The 22,245-nt window shown below is 41.4% G+C and overlaps 1 protein-coding gene across 6 annotated transcripts in view; it reads right to left on the reverse strand.

The window, feature by feature from the left end:
* DAPK1 (death associated protein kinase 1) overlaps positions 1-22,245 on the reverse strand; it is a 136,631-nt gene that overhangs the window by 71,803 nt on the left and 42,583 nt on the right. The gene's annotated exons all lie outside the window — the stretch shown is intronic.

Genomic DNA, 22,245 nt, shown 5'->3' on the forward strand with positions numbered 1-22,245 from the left:
GAAGTGTCCAGAATGCCCCTTCAGCCCCAGGGGGGAGGAGGGAGAGCAGGTTGCTGTGCATTGCTCCTGCCTGCAAGTACTGCCCTTGCAGCTCCCATTGAATGGGAACTGCAGCCAATGAGAGCTTCCGGGGTGGTGCTTGCAGATAGGAGCAGCGTGCAGAGCCACATGCCCCCCACCTGCAGTCACAGACACTGGATGCTGGCTGCTTCTGGGAGCGGGCTGGGGCTGGGGCGGGCAGGCAGGGAGCTTGCCTTAGTCCCACTGTGCTGCCCAGCAGGAGCCCGCACTCCTCCCACAACCCAACCTCCAACCCTGAGCCCCCTCCCATAGCCAGCACCCCATGCCTCTTCCTGCACCCCAAATCCCTGCCCAGAACCCCTCCAAAAGCCAGTGCCCCATACCCCCTCCTGCACCCTGAAACCCCTCCCACATCCCAACCCCCTGCCCCAGCCCTGAATCCCCTCCCAGAGCCAGCATGCCGTACCCTCTCCTGCATGCCAACACTCTGCCCCAGCCCGGAATCCTCTCCTGCACCAAAAGTCCCCCCCAGAGTCTACACCTCTCACTCCCTCCTGCACCCCAACCTCCTGCCCCAGCCTCAGCCCAGAGCCCGCCCACACACTCCAAACCCTTCAGCCCCAGCCCAGAGCCCACACTCCCTCCCGAACCCCAACCCCCTTCCCCAAGCCAGATGAAAGTGAGTGAGGGTGCGGGAAAGCAAGCGATGGAGGGGGAAGGAAGGAGAGGATGGAGTGAGCGGGCCGGGGCCTTGGGGAAGGGGCGGGATAGATCCTGGGTTGGACTTAAATTCAAAAAGTGATCTTATGTGTAAAAAGGTTAGAGACCACTGATCTAGCCTGACCTTCTGCACATTGCAGGGCACAGAACCTTACCCACCCACCCACCTCACTTCAGTTTAGTGTACATTTCTCTACAGGTAATAGATTCATTGTCCACAGTGGCAAAAAACTGGAATTGTGACAGATAACTGCATAATCCTGGGATAGTCACTGAAAAAAAAAATACTGCTTTCCAGACTTCTCCGTTCTCCAAATAACTGTTTCATTATTTACCCCCAGACAAATTACCTTTAATTTCTCTGAAGTGGAATTCAATACCATCAATACTCACTTATCCCTGCCCTGCATATTTTAAATGGTTTCAGGTAGTTTGGCTTTATTTCTTTTTTTGAACACAGAGAAATGTAAGCATACTTCTTGATATTGTATCAACTAGTCCACTAGAAAAGTTTTCAAGAGGAAAAAAAATAACTTGTTATTCAGGAAGACAAGACCATGACACCCTTAAAAATGAAAAAAACACCGATTTAAAGGATATGTGAATCAAATAAAGTTGTTGACCCACTGTCTTGTGGGATTACAAGGCTTTTGTTGGACCTTAAAACACACAGTGATTCAAAGCAAAACACCCCAAGAACGTATTTGCTGCTTTAAATGAATAGTATTTGTAACGTTTTGTGATTTTCTGGTTATGTTTTTTTAAAACAGCAAACTATCTACATGAGAATTCTCTAGGACGACTGCTCATGTTATTATATTGAGAATTTACAGAATTATGACTACAGAAATTAGAACCAGGAAAATCCTTTGAAGCCAGATAATCCCTCCCTTTGGCCAAAGCAGGTTTATTCTCTGAAGTATATTTTCTAGTAAACCTAAATTAAATCAAGGCATACTGTAGACAGCTGTATAAAGCATTTAAAACACTTGTGGCATTTTGCCTCAATTAAAATGTACGTACTTTTCAAATTTAAACTAAGGAACCCATCTTTCGGACATAAAGATATCTGAAAAACAAACTTAAAATGTATATATCGCTTTTGCGTGAAAATAAGAAACACGTCCGATAAAATCTTTAACAACCGAGTTGCTGAAGATTCCACAGCCATAATTGAGCAGGTTCTTGTAGAAAAAAATTAACATGCGATTCATAACAAAAGTGTTTATTGACAAGTGGGTTTAAAAAAATGAAATAGGTTTAGATAAGGATCTATATATTTGTCTACTTTATAATCTGCATCCAAGTCCCACCAAGTTTAATAATGTTATGCAACATATTTATCCCCTTCTGAGAATACCGAGAATGGTGTATTAAAAAAAAAAAAAAGATTTTAAAAAGTATCCGGCCTTAACTAGCCATTTTAAAATGCAGATGACAATGTAATCTTTAGAGTTTATTTTTTAAAAGGGAAACATTTGATAGTTCTCTATTCTCAGTAGGCAATGGACCAGATCCTCAGCTCTGACTGAAGAGCATTCAGGACAGCTACAGAACACAAGGACAAAGATTCCCTTTTTGCTTTCCGACATAGGGGCCACGCTGCACCCGCAGGCCCATTACCAGTAAAAACTGGAGCAGCTTGAAGACTGCTTTAATCTGTGCTAGCTGACAATGACCGAAAGGGGCTGTGTCCTAGCCACATCCTCTTTTCCAAGTCACTTCAACTACACAGGGAAAGGAGTAGCTTAGAGCCAATGTAACATCTCATTACATGGGGAGAAATTCTCTAGGGTCAGATTGTCTAGCTTTAGGATCCACTTAGCCTTACTTATCACTTCTCCATCAGTGCAATGTTTTAGTCACAGGTCACGGGTAGTAAACAAAAATTCACGGACTGTGACCTGTCCATGACTTTTACTAAAAATACCCATGACTAAAACTTGGGCGGGGGGCTGCGAGTGCTGGGTGGGGGGCAGTCCGGGCTGCTGCGAGTTCTGAGAGAGGTGGCCCGGGGGATCCTGCTGGTGGTGGTGGTGTGTGTGTGTGGGGAGGGGAGCAGCATAGCCCAGGACCCCTGCTGGTGCTGGGGGGGAGGGTTGGCAGGGCTCAGTGGGTTGCTCCCACCACAAGCGCCAGCTCTGCTGCAGTTCCCATTTGCTGGGACCACAGCCAATGGGAACTGAGGGGGCAGGGCCTGCAGGCACAAGCAGCATGCAGCACAGAGCTCCCCCCGGCCCCTTTGCCACCTAGGAGCTGCAAGACCGTGGGAAATCAGGGAACTCCCCACCCCTAAATAAGTGCTCCCCTCCCAAACACCCAAACTGCTGCTGATGGCCAGCTTGGGCAGCCCCCTGAGCCAGCACCAGCAGCTGCAGCAGTCATGGAATCTTTGAGTTCCGTGACCTCCAAGATAAATGCACAGCCTTAGTGACTGGAGCGGGGCCCCGGATTGGCGTGATAGTGCTCTGCGTTCCCATACACAAGAGAACAAGTTCAATTCCTGGCATTTTTCTCCTTCTGTTGGAAGGGCCTGGAGAAGTTGTGGGGTTCTCCACACATCTGCGCAGAGACTATGAAAAACAGAAAACCCAGGCTCAGCTGTATTTGAAAAGCAGTCTGCTACTTTGGAAACTGTCACCACCATATGGCTGAGCCAGCGGATCACCATAGCTCAAAAACAGCAGTCACAAAACAGAGATATGTCAGCTTAGTAGGGGAACTTCTGAATGAGCTAAAATGATCAAGTGGCAAGAGGTCTTCACACTCTCTTAGCCGATTTGCATTCTATGACTTGATTGAGAATGCACAGACTTCTATGTTCCTCTGACAGGCAAGATTACAACCAATCTCCACCCAGGATTTTCTTTTTCTCTAGGGTTTCCTCCTGCTTCTCCAACTTGAGTCTTCAAGTCTGAAACCCTACTGTATTTCCCAAACTAAAGTGGTGAGACAGTATCTTGTGAAGTCTGGCAGGATGGAAGTCTACACTGTTGAAAGCAAGTTATCTGGTAAATGGTAACAATTTGCCTTTCTATGGTTAGGTCTGTAACAGCACTGAGGCTGGGTTCTGAATCATATGCAGCACCCTATGGCACTGTCTGCAATGGTAAACACAGATCATATTTGAACATATGATCACACAGCATAAAACAAGATTTCCATCAGAATGGACAAAAACCTGTTGGTTTAACCACAAGCAGCTGATGCAATGTTAAAACACATGAGGATTTAACAACATTCTACTACAGATTTTACCACTATGTAATTTCCCAGCACTTAAAAAGGTTGGTGAGAAAAACACCCTGTGGAGGGAGAACAAGAGACTTAAGGCTGAACTAGAAGAGCAAGGTTGAGAGTGAGGGAAGGAGGAGAATGGAAACCATTGACCTCGTCACGCACTCCTTCCAAAGGAGAAGCCCTGATCTAAGGAACAGAAATAAAGAGGAGATGCTGGAACTATAGAAATATTAATGTGAAACAGTTGAAAGACTTATTTACAGCACTCTAATGTTCTAAGTGCTTTACAGCGCCCCCAGCAGCTCACAATCCACTTTGTGTACATGTAAAAAGCTACCGTTATTCCAACTGTACACTCTTTTGTGGGATATGAAAGCCACCCTTACATCAAAGAACAATTAAGCAACTATTACACAGTATAAAGAACTAAACGCATCAGTCACAATTTTCCACCAAAAAAGTACTAAGAGCTAACCACACATACACACACACACACACCCCCATGATACTTGCTCCAGCCACTGCTTGATTTAGATAGCAAAAACAGATCCAACGTGAATCTGGAAATTTACTAGAGGCTAGTCTTGAAAAACCAACATCGTTTTAGTATGTGGATATACAATACATTCTGAAATCCAATCAAATCTGGGATTTGAGTACAAAATCCAGTAGGTTTACTAATGACTGTTTTGTCAGTTCAACATATGCAGTTAATCTTCTGAAGAACCTTGCTCTTTGATTTCTGATCTTTAGTCCTTGCTGGAAATTGCTCCTTAGCCCCTCTATCTGCAAAAAGCCGCAATTAATTTTTGGTTTATTTCTTTTTAATCTAAAAATGACTTGCAAGTATTTTCAAATAATACATTAAGTGCAGAGTTCTATGCTGAAGAAAGGAGGCACCCCAGTGGCATTGGAACAATTTTTATAGTGAGAATACTTGAAAGCCATTGAACAAAACTGTAAACCCTGTACATGATGGAAACCATTTCAAGCCAGGGGGTGCTACCGCACCCCCGCCACCCATAGGCATTGACAACCTAAGGCCCGGTCTATGCTACGAAGTTAGGTCGATGCAAATTGCCTTGTATCAATCTAATTGTGCACGTCTGCACAGAAATTTGTCTTCCACCAATGAGAGCATCCTGTTACAGTGACACAGTAACATATCCTGATCAATTCTGAACCATTGCTGATGTACTGTGGGCGATGCAGTGCGACTGTAAACTCCACGTGATCTATGATGACCTTAACAGTCCTCCAGCAGCTGTCCCATAATGCCCGACACTGACAGCTCTGCTCACAATTGTGAAGTCCACTGCCCAGGGTTAACGGAGACCGGAAGGGGTTCTCCCTAACCACTTGAAAAATCCAGCGTATTTTTGAAAAGCCTTTTCCCGATTGCCTTGCTTAGCAAGTACACTTTGCAGCTCTCTCTTGTTGTGTGCACCTGCTCAACCAACCATGCCAGCTGCATGCTCCAGACATACTCCCACCTGGAGTTGACAGAAGTTATTCGATCTCCTGGGCCTGTGGGGAGAAGACACTGTACTGTGCAAGCACAGCTACAGACTAGCTGTAGAAACATGGACATCTACAAGCAGATTGCATGGGGAAAGCAGGAGAAAGGGTATGACAGGGATCAGAAGCTGCGCCTTGCAAAAGCAAAGTCACTGAGGCCAGGAGGCCAATACTTGATCTGGTGCCAAGCTGCAGTCCTGCCCCTTCTACAAAGGGCTGCATATTATACTTGGTGAAGATCCTGCCACTACCCCACACACCACTGTGGATACCTCTGAGGAGCCCAAGTCACATGCCCCTGTCATGAAAAGCAAGGATCAGGAGGGAGGAGGATGGGGATATGCGAGCAGGAGGTCCAGCTATGCCGTGAGCCAGGACCTGTTTGAGACTCCACCACAGTCCAGTCAGTTCAAGCAGCTGAGCATGGGCGAGCTCAATGCAGGAGAAGGGACCTCACCTAAGTGTGTGACTGCATTTCCCATTACCACGTTTAAGTGTACAGATGACGTCCAGCCCCAGCACAGGATGACAGAGGTACTGACTTTTCATTACTTTACTCATACTAGAAGAGGTAGCGGTACAACAGAAAGAGGAAGTGTTGTTATCCGCTTTTCATTCCCCTGTAGAATTAGCTGAAAGAGGCCATGCTGAGCAGTTTACGTACACAGGGATGTCCATTGACTTCTCCCAAGAGGCCTCAATGAAACTTTCATGGAGATGCTCTACAATCCGCTCTCGAAGGTTTCTAGGGATGGCAGCCTTATTTCTTCCTCTGCAGCAGGACACTTGTCCACGCCTGCCTGCAATGACTGCAGTAAACAGGTAGTGACACAGTCCTCGGATGCCAGCAGCAGCTTTGTTACTCTCAGGAGCAAGGATCAGATACAATTACCACTGCCTGTGCAAGACAGTGCTAGTGCTCAGTGTCATTGCCCTACGCTGATGTCCATGGAATCAGGATCTGAAATTTTATTATTTCATGCAACCAAACAATTCCCTCCTCACTCTCCCCCGCCACTCATCCCTGGTGGGCCACACTCGCCATGGCTGGGGCTGGAGAGTGATGCTGGGCACAGGCACGAGTGTCAATAAGCATATTTGTTTAAAATTTCAGGGGAGCACAGGAAGGGAGATCTGAAACTTAACTTTTGCTTTCCATTGTGACTACATTGACAATGACACTGTTTTTCTATAGCAGCTGCCATTGCAGCCTTGAGGGTCCCCCCCACGACCTATGGAACACCCGATTCTGATGAGGAGGAGAAAGAAGAGGGCATGGGGGAATATGTTCAGTGAGATGCAGCATCGGCTTGCAGTATCAGACCACGAAGAGAAGGCTAGGTGGTTGAATACTGCAGACAATATGGAGAGGGAAAGGACAGACAGGAGAAAGGTGCAGGATTCAGAGCGGAAGATGCACCAGGACACAATGGGGCTTCTCTGTCAGCAAACAAAACGCTGAAGATTCTCCCTGACCTACAAGTTCAACAATCATAGGCAATCAACAATCACTATACCCTGCACATTACCGAGAGTCACAGTTCTGCATAGTAGAAGACCATTAATGGTCCTCCATATTTTGCATGACAATGGCTGCCAGGGTGGATTTTCCAACTCCACAATGATATCCTACTGACCAGTAGCAACCCAGAGTTGCAAGTTCCACAGAACAAGCGGCACTCACTTCTCAACTGTCTGCTCAGCTCTCATTCTGGTGTTTCTGCATTAGATAGCTGGGCAAACTTGGCATACAGATCCAGGGTCCTGTGCGTCTGAAAGTTCTGCAGCTATTTCTCGTTTTCCCTGAACTGCATTAAGATGTGACCCCACCAGTCAGTGCTCATTTCTATGGCCCAGAAGAAATCTGGCTTGCATGAAACGGTCACGTCCCCTTCTGCTGCAGTTCTTCCTGCCACTCTACAAATACCGGAGAATTGTTTGTCCTGTGTTTGCAATGCTCATGACAGTAGCACAGAGCTGTGTGGACTCCATGTTTCTGTCAGAGAGACAGCCTGAAGTGCCATAGGGGCTTGTGGGATTTTAAAAAGTGTGAAAATTATGGGATATGATGGCACTATGGGATGGAGAAAATTGCATGATGGGAAGTTGACCCCAGGCTCCCAGTCACCCCTGCACAACTCATTTCTGCCCCACCATGCATTGCCACAAAACAGTGTGCCAGATGGTGGTTAGTTGCACACTGGGATACCTACCTATGGTGCACCGCACTGAGCATCCACACAAGCACTCCTGATAAGTATGTGCATAACTGATGCAAGGAGACAAGTATGAACGCTCAGGAGTGATATACTAACTGTGGCAGCTTTACGCTGAAGTAATTTGCATTATCCAAAGTTTGTCGTGTAGACATGGCCTAAGTAGTATTAAAAACCAGGCCTTTTCCACACCTGCTCCACATTTTGGGTACCCTCTAGGGTGATTTCCCAGCCAACCTGTTAGAGCACGAAACTGACCTATTGGGGACAAAGGACGGGAGTCCAGGTAAGAGAAGTAGTTTTTTTAAACATATGGCACAATTTTTTGCAAAGATTTTATTTCTCTATACCCCAAAGGTTATATTACCTAAATCTACTGAAAGGTGTTCCAAAACTACACCACATCATTTAAAAACAAATGCCATTCACTTGATTCCTTATATGGATTGGTTGCAACCATGCTCTAGTGGGGTTCTATGATTGAGAACTACTTTAGAGAATTGTGCAGTGTCTGAAATGCATACGGTAAAACATTTTTTACTTACATGGTGAATAGCCTTCTTAGTCTTCCTATTTGTGGTATTCAGTACATAACAAAAAACTAGCTGTGGGGTTAAGTACTGTATCTGCAGATCACCTTTACTCTGTACTCAAAGGGCTATTTCATGGCTGTGATCTCAAAGCCAAGCCATTTAGTTTTTTTCCCCCCCTTTCCCTTTTTAAAGTGTAGGAAAAAACAAACAAACGTCATTTTACTAAATAATATCTATTAGGACTGCTGCATGCAAACTAAAGTCAGCTATACAATGACTGCCTCAGTTCCTTCCAGTGATTTTCTTTCATTGCTCACCTTTACTCTGAGTGCAGCATACATACTCTACCTTCTATAAAGCAGCAAGCCACACAGACGTTATGTAGTTTTGGTTGTTTACAGCAGGAATCACAAGAATTAGTGTCATTATAGGGACAGCTAAACTGAAATAAGAGGTAAATCACAGAAACATACACACATAATATTCTATTGAAAATATAACTAGTTTATATCAGCTTTTTTTTTTTTTTTTTTAAACACAGAGCTAGATCAAGTTAGTGAAATACGATGACTGGTTGGTGTGTGAACAAATACTTTCCTTAATAACAGTAATTTGTTTTGTGATCTCATAATTCCTATTGAACCAGAAGTTAATTATTACTCTAAATCCGCTCATTTCAGGGCACTTGGCATCATGCCTCCAATGCCTCTATATACAGTACAATGATTTAAAAAAAAAAAAAAACCCAAAAAACAACCAAAATCACAAACAACCTGTTTTTGACCAGCTGTCCTATTAACTGAAAACCAATGTTTGTGTTTCAGAATTTTCATCCCTTAAAAAATCGTAAGCTGCCTCTTATAATGCAGTGTGCAAAAATGATATGATCAAGTGACAGACAATTGACACTAAAGCACTCTAAATCCCAGTGCTCGTTCTTTGGCTTCAATTCTTCTTTAGCATGCTCACAACACACCTACTTATTAGCAGAAATACGGACAGTTGCAATGGCAGTCACAGACATTTTAGAACCATAACCACAAAACCCAATTTCCTTACAAGAAGATACCACAGCTGAAGATAGCCCTTTTAAAAAAGGACTATCAGAATCATAGTAATTAAAGATGGGAGAGACTTAGTTATTCTAATCTATTCCCCCTCCCAGGGCAGGATTATTTTCTACAATATATTTTCTAATGCTTTCTCCAGACTAGTTTTAAGATGTCTCAAGGGGTTGGGCTTCACTATTTCACTTGAAAGACGAGATCTAAGAAGATTTAATAATGTACACCTACACCTTGAATACTGCATGCAGTTTTGCTCATCCAAACTCAAAAAAGACGTATTAGAATTAGAAAAGGTACAGAGAAGGGCAACAAAAATGATTAGGGGTATGGAACAGATTTTTCAGCTTGGAAAAGAGACAACTAAAGGGAGGATATGATAGAGGTCTATCAAATCATGAATGGTGTGGAGAAAGTGAATAAAGAAGTGTTATTTACTCCTTTACATAAAACAAGAACCAGGGATAACCCAATGATATTAATAGGTAACAGGTTTAAAACAAACACAAGGAAGTACTTCTTCATACTACATATGGTCAACCTGTGGAAATAGTACTCTTATGTAAAATTAATAGTAATGTAATAAATTATAAGTAATAAATAATTTATTACTTAATGTAAAACTCTTCAGTAGGGAGGATTTGTGGAGTCTCCTGATGCTATGGGTGCAGGGGGAAAAAAACCCTAAAGGGAACTATAGAGGACAGGGCATTCCCCTGCTGTTAGGTCTGGTTCTGTCCCCAAGCTGCAAGCACACTCAAGCACTATTGTAATGGATCTGTAGAACGTAGCATGAAGAATGTTTTTCCAATATTTGTTTTCTGTAAATGTCTATCTGCTCATCTTCTAACTATTCATTTTCTTTAAAATAAAATTGCTGAAATATTAAAAAAAATTCAAACAATACCAAATAATCCATGTTGGATTTACTTCTTGAGAGACTGATTTTGTAAGGATGTCCTCAAACTACACGGATTATTTTAACTTCAGTTTCTCAAGAAGACAGAACACTTAGGGCCAGAATCTGTATTTAATTATGCTTTTATAATCCATAGTAACTTCACAGAAGTTTCCCTGGGTTTTCAATTGGCTATGTATAATTTGAGACCTTTTATGAAGTGCAAGCACATAACTTCTCAGACTTGAGGGATGTAAGTGCTGTGCAATTAGCACCACACACTCATGAATAGTTTTAGAGCATACTGTTCCCACATCCTCTCAGTATGGAAACTTTCTTCATAAGGTTTTTAAAATATTAGATAGCAGATCTATGCAAAAAATGGTTTACTGCTTCAGAATGTAATTAAATTAAAGCTGTTATCTGCCAATCATCCAGCAAAACAAAACATGTTTGCTGCTAAAATAGCCCTCTTTATTTCATACTTCCATCTCTGAATGAATCTGTTTGGTCTAAAACAAAGGCTCTCAAAAACGTTACTTATTGTGTACCCCCTTCCAGATCTACCAGCTGCCCGCGTAACCCCTAACCTTCTCATCACTGATACTGTGTGTGTTCTTCTTAACACTACCAGTCTTTAGCCACCTGTCCATATTTGTTACGTACAGATATAGTTATATTGCGACATATACAACCCCTCCAAAAACACCCGAAGTTCTGAACTCAGTTAGACTGGACCGTTGCTAGGCAAATGAACCCAAACTGTACAGTGATTAGAGGCAAGGGCTCTGTTCATCCAGTATCTCTGTACATCTGTGTTCTCATTGGTGCACCTTGAAGTAAATTAATTACTATATTTTATAAAACAAATTCCCCACAGACTTTTAAAGCTTCATCTGAGTAGCCTATTATTAAAATGCAATAAATAAATAAAATCCACCATTACATAATTTCTCCTGTGTACCACCTCAGAAGTGTCTCACATTAATACCCTCAGGGGTATGTATACACAGTTTGGGAATCCCTCATCTACAACATACAGAAACCCAAGTCTCTTCCTCAGAATTTAAACATATTGTCACTCTCTTGAGCACAAGCTCCAAGACACATTTCTTCAAATATATCTGACATTTGTAATTGTGTCTGCTCTACCAACTTGAAAATTCCCTGGTCTCTTGTAGGAAAGGAGACATGTGGTGGAGGTGAAAGAGCAAGAGGATGGATGGAAAAAGCCCTGGGATAAAGAAGTTAGTACTATCTGTCTATGAAAGGTAAAGGAACCAAAGCCACCTCCAGCTTTTCTAAAATCTCACTGTCAGTTACCTCCGTCAATTACCACTATCATCATCCATTCTGATTTCTTGGCATGAAAGATGTCAGGGCTTCCTCAGACATTTAGAACCATAAAGTTATGGTTTGGGGTCAGCATACAGTCAGAATTTGGGAAAACATGTCCAAAAGACAGATACGGTTTCTGCAGAAATTGTAAAGGATTGTGGGCTCAGTATGCATTCATCCCTCCCCTCCCCATCCTTCATTTACAGTGCTATCAATAGTGCCAACATGCATATAACAATGACCTCCTTCTCCTGCTTTATAGAAAGGCTCGTGCACTGTTCTTTTTAGGGTTGTATTTTGCGCACACCGTTGGGCTATCACATGCATTCACAGGTCTTGCAAAATATACAGTATACCATGTGAGAAACACAAGAGAAACCCTTTCTTGTGCATATGTTGTGACAGAGACAGCCATTTCCTGAAATATCTTTGGGATATCTTATTGAATTAAGTGAAGTATCTTTTGGAGTCCATCGTATTAAATGCAAAAGTTATGTATTATTGTGGGCCTGGATGATCAAAGAACTATATTGAACAATGTGGCAGACAAAAATGAACTTTTAGAACAATACAATATTTCTGGGAAATATCTAGGGGGAGGTGAATGCAAATCTGTGCACCTCTTGCCTCTAGTTAGGCAAAAACCCAGGCCTTTGAAGCTATACCCTGAGAGAAGACTATTGTGTCCTGATTACTGGTTCTTAGGGCCCCTAGATCAAAGGTCCAAACTGTATAAAGGAGGAACTCACAGATTCACAGGTGTGATTGTTCTGAGTTCACAACTATTATGAATTTGTAACCACAGACAAGCCCCTTGGTGGGGCTTGAAAGACTGATTACCTGCCAGAAGCCTAGTTGGAGTTGGGGATGATCTTTGGTAAGCTCATTAGTATGTGTGTAGATTCTTTTATTTATTATTTTATTAATGCATCCGATGAAGTGAGCTGTAGCTCACGAATGCTTATGCTCAAATAAATTTGTTAGTCTCTAAGGTGCCACAAGTACTCCGGTTCTTTTATTGTTTTTAATGTTGTTTTCTGTAATGCTTTCATCTTAATAAATGTGCTTGCTTAGAAAGGGCTATGTGGTAACTTCTAACTGTGGCAATTACACTGTTTATAGCCTCTGAGGAGAAAGCAAAGCTTAAGCAGTCTGACTTGCTGGGGAACTGGCAGTGTAGGAAGGGAATTGTGCAGCCTGGAAAAACTCCATTTGGGAGGGAGAAAGATGCGAGTCTCAAGCCAAACAGAAAAGGAGTACTTGTGGCACCTTAGAGACTAACAAATTTATTAGAGCATAAGCTTTCGTGAGCTACAGCTCACTTCAAGATTATGCTCTAATAAATTTGTTAGTCTCTAAGGTGCCACAAGTACTCCTTTTCTTTTTGCGAATACAGACTAACACGGCTGCTACTCTGAATCAAGCCAAACAGTGACTGCTGAGGAGATGGAAGCCAAGAGTGGGTGCCCTTACTGGACTCTGAAGGGGAAATACAGGTGCAGTTGCCCTGAAGTGTGACATATCTCACTCCCATTAAAATAGTTGTGGAATTATTTACACAAATTCCCACCGTCACCCCATTTAGTTGGAAACAGGATGAGCCACTATCAGTATGGTTAGAGCTGGTAAACTATAATGAATAGTGTACTATCTTGCCATGCTTTTTGAGCATTAACTGGTGCCAATGGAGTTTCAGACACTCAGTACCATATTCAAAAGACTAAAATCACACCTCTGTCCCAAAATAAAACAAATAAATAATAAATTTAAACTAAGTTAGTCCCTTCTAACTGAGAAGCAGCTTTAATACTGCTAGCATTTGCCTGTGAAGGAAAAAAACAACCATACCTATGTGAACCTTGACAGAAGGGGAAACAAGTGGCAAGATATCAGGACTTTCTGTGTTGTCAGAAGACCACTTTATTTGCATATGCAAATAAATCCTTTTCCGGTGAACATTTCAGGGGAAAAAACAGATATTAAATGAAAACCCATTCTGATTTAAGGACAGGTTTCAGAGTAGCAGCCGTGTTAGTCTGTATCCGCAAAAAAGAACAGGAGTACTTGGGGCACCTTAGAGACTAACAAATTTATTTGAGCATAAGCTACAAACTGTAGCCCACGAAAGCTTATGCTCATATACATTTGTTAGTCTCTAAGGTGCCACAAGTACTCCTGTTCCATTCTGTTTTAAACTCTGTAACCAACTAAAATATATGACTGGACATGGAATTAACCCAACACATTTGTTCAGTCTCTATGAGGCAGTTGCAAGAAGTGCTGGCAACAATCCTTAACATTTTTGAGCTTGCATGCTCTCTTTCTCTACTGTTTGATTCAATGGCACAGTTATTAAGAGAATGGTCAATAGGCCTTTTTCAATTTCAAGTTCTCAATGTATCAGAGAATTTTGAAAAGAGAGGGTAAAGAAACTGAAAAGGAATGTTTTTGGGCACCAGGATCTGAAAGATGTTGGATTGTATCTTGGGTAGTAAGGACCAATTTTTTTAAAATTTGTAATTACTGATGGTAAAGCCAAAAAAAAACAAAAACACCCCAGTGATCAGTGCAAGAACTGGGTTCACACTTCAAGTGCTGAAATAGATGGAGCATATCATGGGGATGATATAGTTCCATTCTGTATCCATGGTTAGGGAGTATATTTTAACAATCTGCAGCACTCCAAGCAGCAGTGATCAGAATGTTTGCAAAACATTCAGTTGACTACTCTATGAACTACAGCAACAGTGCCTAGGAAAGGTAAGGGTAGGAAAAGAGCTGCAAGCATCTGAATACAGGGACAAAAAAAAAAAAAAAAAAAATCAGGGTTGCACGTATACACTTGCTTCAGCAACACACCCACCCATAGGAGCACAATGACTAACAAAGCTCCCCCCATAGCATGATAGAAATAAGTGAGGGAGAGGCAGGGCAGAGGAGTACAAAGAAAAATTAGGGTTACACATGATACTGAATTTTTTTAGGATATGATGTTTCATGATATTTCTTGACCATTTTTTAAAAATAATACTCCAATACTACAGTGATGGGTGGCATCACGAAACCTAGAGAAATAGAAATTGACTTTGATATGTCATAAGTAGTGAAAGCTGTTTGAAGGGGTATTCACAAAAAAGCAATAATAAATGCTAATGTATCATTCTGAGTGGGGATGTGGGGTAGGTGGCAGTGAAGGGGCCACAGACACAATTAGGACTAGACTTAGTCAATCTCTTCATTAATAATCTAAAAGAGCAAGTAACCAGAGATTTAATTAAATCTGAACACCATATTAAATTAGAAGAAGTGGCAAGCACCAGTAAAGCCAGATAAATTATCGTGAGATTTTAGAAATACATACAGGAAATACAATTAAATTTAATCTGAAAATACAATCTAATACATTTTTGGGGAAAAAAAACTAATCAGAAAAGCAAATATCAGCAGGAAATAGTTTCTTGGAAAAGCAGCAAGGCTGAGAAAAACCTAAGGGCAGGTGGAAAGGAAAATTAGAGCTTTCAGTGCAAGATGGTAACAATACAAATCAAAACACAAAGATGCAATTTAGGGTTGCATGCAGAGGCAACAATTTGACAGCATCTTAAACTGGGCTTATAAACTTTTCAGGTACTTTATTTTATGTATATGGGTGTGTGTGCAGGATTAGTTACTGAAAGAAGAAAGCCCTGAGCCAGTAACTTTCACCTTCTTTCTACAGTACGAGGCAAAATACAATTCCACCCCCCCCCCACCAAGTATTTTGTTTTCAGGAATGATCTGAACAAACTCCAATGTATCAGACTATCTAAAATATTTCTGTTATTTTGTTATAGAAATTTATCCAATATTTCATTTTAAATGACCAGCTAATATCTTAAAAATACCTAAAGTTTAGACAGAGAATTTATGACTCTCATACTAAAAGGTTGTTACCAAATAAGTATTTTTGGTTTTGTTTTATTTCTCAGATTCTCTTTAAGAGAGGTGTTCATCATTCACTTCCTTTCCATTTTAAACCCAAGTTATCTAGAATTCTCCATCTTGCTCCTACTGGAAGTACTTAAATGTTTTAACATGAAAACAAAATCAGTCTTAGTTTCCAAGACTCTCAATTCCAAATGCTCATGTTCCAGTGAAGTTCACAGCCAGTTAACTTGATTTTGTTACACAGCCAATAATATTTGATAGAATACATTAAGAACAAAAACCATTCCTAATATATATTTACATATAAGAAAGAAGAGAATAGAAGACAACAGGCAGAGTGACTGAGAATACTGTAAAAAGAAAAGGAGTACTTGTGGCACCTTAGAGACTAACAAATTTATTTGAGCATAAGCTTTCATGAGTTATTAATGGCATCCGATGAAGTGAGCTGTAGCTCACGAAAGCTTATGCTCAAATAAATCTGTTAGTCTCTAAGGTGCCACAAGTACTCCTTTTCTTTTTGCGAATACAGACTAACATGTCTGCTACTCTGAAACCTGAGAATACTGTAAGAGCATCTATAGGCTAAACTGCCTGCTGGTATAAGCAGATGCAATTCCATTGGCAGTCAAGATTGCAGAATGCAACAGAAGTTGCCGAGACTCAAAATTGTGGGATTGGTAGCTTTTTCTTAGACTGTGATTTTCTCCTATACCCAATGAGGTCAGGGTTTCTTTGTTTAAACAGTTATAAGAGCATTATATTGTGTGTTTCAATTAAATATTTATAATCCCTCATGGAAACTTTCCCAGGAGCAACTTTACAGCAGTACTCCTTGTGCATATCAAGCTAGGCAGAAGGCCTGTGGTTCTACTTTCTGTGATTTAATTAGGCTACTACAGAATCTCAGTAGATGTTTATTGAGCTTGCTCAAAAAGTGATTTTTTTTTCAAATCTCTTATTTTCACAGAAACCCAGAGAAGCCTAGGTGAGGATATATATAGCATATAAAATTCTTTGTTAGAGCGAGACAGAAAGAGAATACATAACAGTTTTCAGAGGCTTGCCATTAAGATAGAAGTGGTGTATATGGAGCTTTCCAAAAAAGTCTTTAAATTGGGGTTTTACTGTATGAAAACATTTCAAGAGGAACAGACACATGAGATTCTGAAGGAAAGAGAAACAGGAATGTAATAGATGTTTTCCAGTCACTCTCCCCCACCGAATATTTTCTATTCTTTCCTTTCTTATATGTAAAAATCTATAAGTAATGTTTTTTGTTTTTAATGTTGTGACAATCAGGGTCCGAATCCCAAAGAACAAGCAACTGAATCAACTGACTGTATGCAATATTATTGTACTATAAAAGTGTGTCATGTAAAGTATAATATAAAAACTGGTGACATGCTGGTCACGAATATTATTACATGATGTATGTATGAGCTGTATATAAAGAGTTATGTATGTGTGCTGGAAATATGTTATTAACGTGTTTTGGAGGCAGTGTATAAATAAAGTCAGCACTAGACAAAGAAATGTGATTTACATGTATGACTGGCTTGATTACAGGCAGAAGACAATGAAAGTACATTTACTCACAAGATAAATAAAGCAATCAAGCTAACAAGCAGTAGCTTCGTGATTACACTGGGGGACAGAGTTTCCACCCCCAGGAAGTCTTCCTGGCTCGAGACAAAGACAATGGGAAATATAAGGGGACCAAAAAGATATTTTAGTTATCCATTACTGAAGGAACAAAGGGCACAGTATCCTCTGATTCTGTGAACATTGGATCCTCCTACCAGGAAGGGCTGAAGATACTCTAACTGAGAAAGCTGTTTAGGCAAAGAATGCTTTAGAATTAAGTTTTAGGCACTAGAAAGTATGTTTTTATTTCGTTTTTAACCATTTATATCTCTGTTCTTTGTTAATAAACTTATTCTTAGTTTTACTAGAAGCCATTTCAGTGCTATTACACTGAATTAAAATGGGAGTCCTCAACTGACTTAACAGTCTGGTGCATGTACTTTCTCTTTGGAGGCATCAAACAATTTCTGGGAGTGTACAGTGAGAGGGACTGGATACTGCAGAGTAATATTTCTGGGGAACTTGCAAACTGGGGTTCACTGTTACCTGCAAGGCTAGGTTCACACTGGCAGAGTCTCAAGGAGTTTGCAGGTGAGGCAGACAGACTGGCGTGGCAGGAAGCGGACACACAATTTAAGCCCCAGCAAAGCTCTCCCTTGCCGAGACAGTGGAGTAACAGTGGCTTATGTTTCTGGATGCCTTGAGGAGAGCATCACAAATGTATTTTATCAAGTATGCTGGCTGCATAACAAAGCCAAGTTGAATTTTCCTGGCACATTAACGTTTAGAATTGGTACCAAGGAGGTGACTGGTGCTGCCAAATTCCAATGCATCAAAGTGTTATGCATGTATAGATTCAAATCAAGATCATATTTCATTGAACGACAAAAAAAACACTGAACTCACCCCAATGGAATAATACGCACGAGTAGATTCAGTTCAGGGGACTGGCCAGCTCAGTGGATTAGTAATGGGATCCAGAAATAAAGCTAAACCTGCACTTTATGTTTAGTATACCGTGGCCACATATTAAAGGAAAACTGAAATTATTTCTCGATCTTTACAATGCAAAGAATAGAGCCTGATCACTTTCACGTGGGTTTACTTATTCTACCCACAGGACTATACATGAAGATTCCCCAGTATAGCTCCTACAATACAAATTTAATGTTTTTGAAGAATGCATGCACGCACACACCTACACATACTTTTGCCAGTCTGAACAACATTCATTAACTAGTGTTGCCCATTATGCAAAAGAAAAATAACTGATTTTTGGTACCAATAACGTGACTGCAAATTACAATTGCATATGTGCGATGACTAAAGAAAATGCTCTTATTCAAAAACATTAAATTCCTAAGAAACTGAAGTTTAAGGTGAACATGCCTTATTTTATGGAATGTGAGAATAATGACTAAGAAATTAACAGATCTGAGCAAACCCCTTTCTTACTCCTATTTATAGGCAAAATATGTATACTACATATACTCGCACTCAAAAGCTATATACACACACACACACACACACACACACACACACAGAGATATATAAATATGCTATATGTATATATGGTGTATCGTAATTTTTATAAACAAGAACTAGATTACCTTTTCTTTTAAAAGATTATTTCTCATAAAAAATGCAGCATATAAAGAAAAAAAAACTCAAGTGAAAAAACCTGTAACAGTTGCACCTTGCTGGTGTTCTTTGCCTGAAGGTTAACACACAGCACTTACCAACCATGGCTGCTATGTAACAAAATTAAGAGTGCAGCCCTCTTTGTTTATGTAAGGCAGTAGCCTGTAATGTTTCCCTTTGAGGAAAGCTTTGTTCCAGATCGTAACTCAAGACTGAATACTGCAGAGTTCAGCATACTAATGTGTTCAGCATGGATAAGACAAGATCTCTCCTGGTAAAGTTACAAGTATGTCTATTTAATGCTGAAAAGTTATTCGGCCTCAGTGTATAGTGCTTTAAGCTGATCTACAGAAGCTTCGCTGTACAAAACAGGAAAATTGTCATGAAAACAAATCTGAAAGAGGAAAAAGTTGGGTAAAAAAGTTCTTAGCAGGATTTTGTTTAAGATGGAGACTATTTATAACTTCCTTATGTTGTCCACCTATTTGATTTTCTGCTAAATGTGACTAAAAATTAGAGTAGCCAACTTTCTACTCACATAAAACCAAACACCATTTCCTTGTCCCTGCCTCGCCCCTCCTCCGAGGCCCCGCCCCTGCCACAACCCTTCTCTGAGGCCCTGCCCCTGCTCACTCCATCTCCCCCTCCCTCTGTCACTCACTCGCTCGCTCCCTCACTCACTCGCTTATTTGCACCGGGCTGGGGGCTCCGGGGTGGGCCCAGAAATGAGAAGTTCATGGTGCCGGAGGGGGCTCCAGGCTGAGGCAGTGGATTGGGATGTGAGAGGGGGTGAGGCTGTAAGAGGGGGTGAGGGCTTTGGGGTGGGCCAGGGATGAGGCATTTGGGGTACAGGACCAGGCTCCAGGCTGGGGAGTGGAGCTGAGGGTTTTGGAGTACAAGAGGGGGCTCTGGGCTGAGGCAGGAGGTTGAGGTGTGGGAGGGGGTACAGGCTGTGGGTTCTGGGGTGGGTCCAGAAATGAGGGGTTCAGCATGTGGGAGGGGGCTCCGGGCTGGGGGAGGGCTCCATCTACGGGTGCAGCTGGGGATGAGGGATTTGGGATGTAGGAGGATGCTCCGGGCTGGGACCAAGGGGTAGGGAGGGTGGAAGGGGGATCAAGAGTGCGGGAGGGGGTCAGGGTGCAGGCTCCAGGTGGCACTTACCTCAGGCAACTCCCGGAAGCAGTGGCATGTCCCCCTTCCGGCTCCTATACGGAGGTGTGGCCAGACAGCTCCGCACAGTGCCCCTTCTGCAGGCGCTGCCCCTTCAGTTCCCATTGGCCACGGTTCCCAGCCAACAGGAGTTGTGGAACAGGCGCTTGCGGCGGGGACAGCATGCAGAGCTCCCTGGCTGCCCCTACAAGTAGGAGCCAGAGGGGGGATGTGCCGCTGCTTCTGGGAGCCGTGCGTAGCCACAGCAGGCAGGGAGCATGCCTTAGGCCCCACTGTGCCACTCACCGGATTTTAACGGTCCGGTCAGCAGTGTGGACCAGAGCTGCCAGGGCCCCTTTTTGACCCGTTTTTGGCGTTCCGATCGAAAACCAGACACCTGGCAAACCTACTAAAAATTTACTTCACAACTTTGAGTGGATGTTATTTTTGTGCGTTTTAAATATTTGAACTGTTTAACAACATTCATCTTCTATATAACAAGAAAAGTTGTATTTCCCAGAGTAAAGGAAAAAATTTAAGAGATTATACAAGCAAATATTTAATATGCTTTTCATGCTTTTGGCTTAATGTAAACAATTTAATGTAAAAGTAAATTGACTGAATAGACAACACTAAACATAAGTTTATTTTATTCAAATATTTGGAGGGCCAGGGGTTAGTCTGAGGATAATGCAGAAAAAAAAATACTGAATTATAACCTAGTAAGGCAATTTGCACACAGCAAGTATAGTAGACACAAGTTCTTAGTTCAGCCAGGATTGTTGCTGTTTAATGTGAATCATTTCAGATAGCATCTCAGTGATCCACATGTAAGGCTTACAAGGCCACTCATCATTTCAATATTAAATTAACAAATTTAGATTATGAAATGCACCTCAAGGATTTTAAATGGATGCACCTACACAAATCTAAACTAGTACAAAATAACTCAATACCAACTGAATGATTCCAGCTCAAGTGGTGTATATGTAGCTCCATATACACCCCTCTCCCAAAGCCACCTCCTTTGGCAAAGGTGTTTTTGTTTTGTTTTTTTTAAGCGCCTTGCAGGATGGCATGAAATCAATGCATTCGGTCTTTTGGATCAACAGTGAAAGCAAGTTCCAGAGCCCAAGACCGCTCATCCTAGAGCACCTTATAGCCAGCCCTCAGACATTTGAATCCAGACACTTTGTTACCTCAAGCACTGCAGCTGACCTCAATTTTCAGGATAAGAAACGAGGAGAGAGTTAATTTCTAAAGTAGACAAGACCCAAAACATACAAATCAGTCTTTACTGATCAATACAGACACCTTGAATTGCATTTGGAAACTTGAAACCCAGTACAGACTACTGAGTACAAGTGCAAATAGGTAAGCATTTCTCATGAGCTCATCAGCATGGTATCCAGGTACCCATCACATAACTAAAGGGAAAAAAGAGTTTTGTAAAGAAATAAACCTATCTACTCCTCCCTACTATAGAGGTTTAGTTCAGAGGGATCAAAGCCAACGTAGGCTTTCTACAACAATGAGGCAAAGGAAGCACCATGCCTCAGTTGTGAGGCAAAGATTTGCACAAAAAGAAATCACATTCAGCTCCCAAGACACCTTGGTTCAGGCTCAACCTGATATCCAAACAGTAGTAAATCCTGAAACCTAGGTCCCTCAGAGAGTATGTTTTGTCCACATGATTTCAAAACTGGATTACACAAACCAGCGTAATCCTGAAAGGTACTGATGTGGTAGGGTACAGAGACAGTTACTGAGATTGTCGGTCCCAATGTAATGCTAAAGACCTTGAAACAGACAGTTCAGATCTGTAAACCAGACAGATAGTGGAGTATGGGCGTGATGTGTTTTTGCTGGCCTGCTCTACCCACAACTTGAGTAGCTTTGCTCACCCTTTGTGAATAAGATTTCCTCAGGACTAAAATTGGAACCTGTGCATTTATATATTTTGTTATCTAGTTCTACAGTTAGTCTTATCTACATTTTACCCAATTTTTTCTTCTATAAGCGAGGCAACCACTTCATATACTTATGTTTAATTTAAGGGACACATTACCTAAACATCAACCTCTCCTGTGATCTGCCAAGCTAAATTGTTTAAAGGTACCTATGTATTTCAGACAAAATTTAACAGAAAAAACAGCTGCATGGTTAAAAAATAAAAATAAATAAAAAATCATGGATTACCTCACATTCAGAAAGCGGCACAAAACTTTAGAATCTTATATAAGTTATATACAATTATAGTATGTAATACTGATCTAATTACTTTAAAAAATGAAGACAATCAGACTAAACTCCTTCAGCTAATTCTCTGGGGAATATTTTTCTTTTTTAAACACTAATTTAATGTGATTGCTCCATGGCACATTTGAAGTATG

This window comes from Dermochelys coriacea, chromosome 5, assembly GCF_009764565.3.
Source record: "Dermochelys coriacea isolate rDerCor1 chromosome 5, rDerCor1.pri.v4, whole genome shotgun sequence".
NCBI classification, from domain to species: domain Eukaryota; kingdom Metazoa; phylum Chordata; order Testudines; family Dermochelyidae; genus Dermochelys; species Dermochelys coriacea.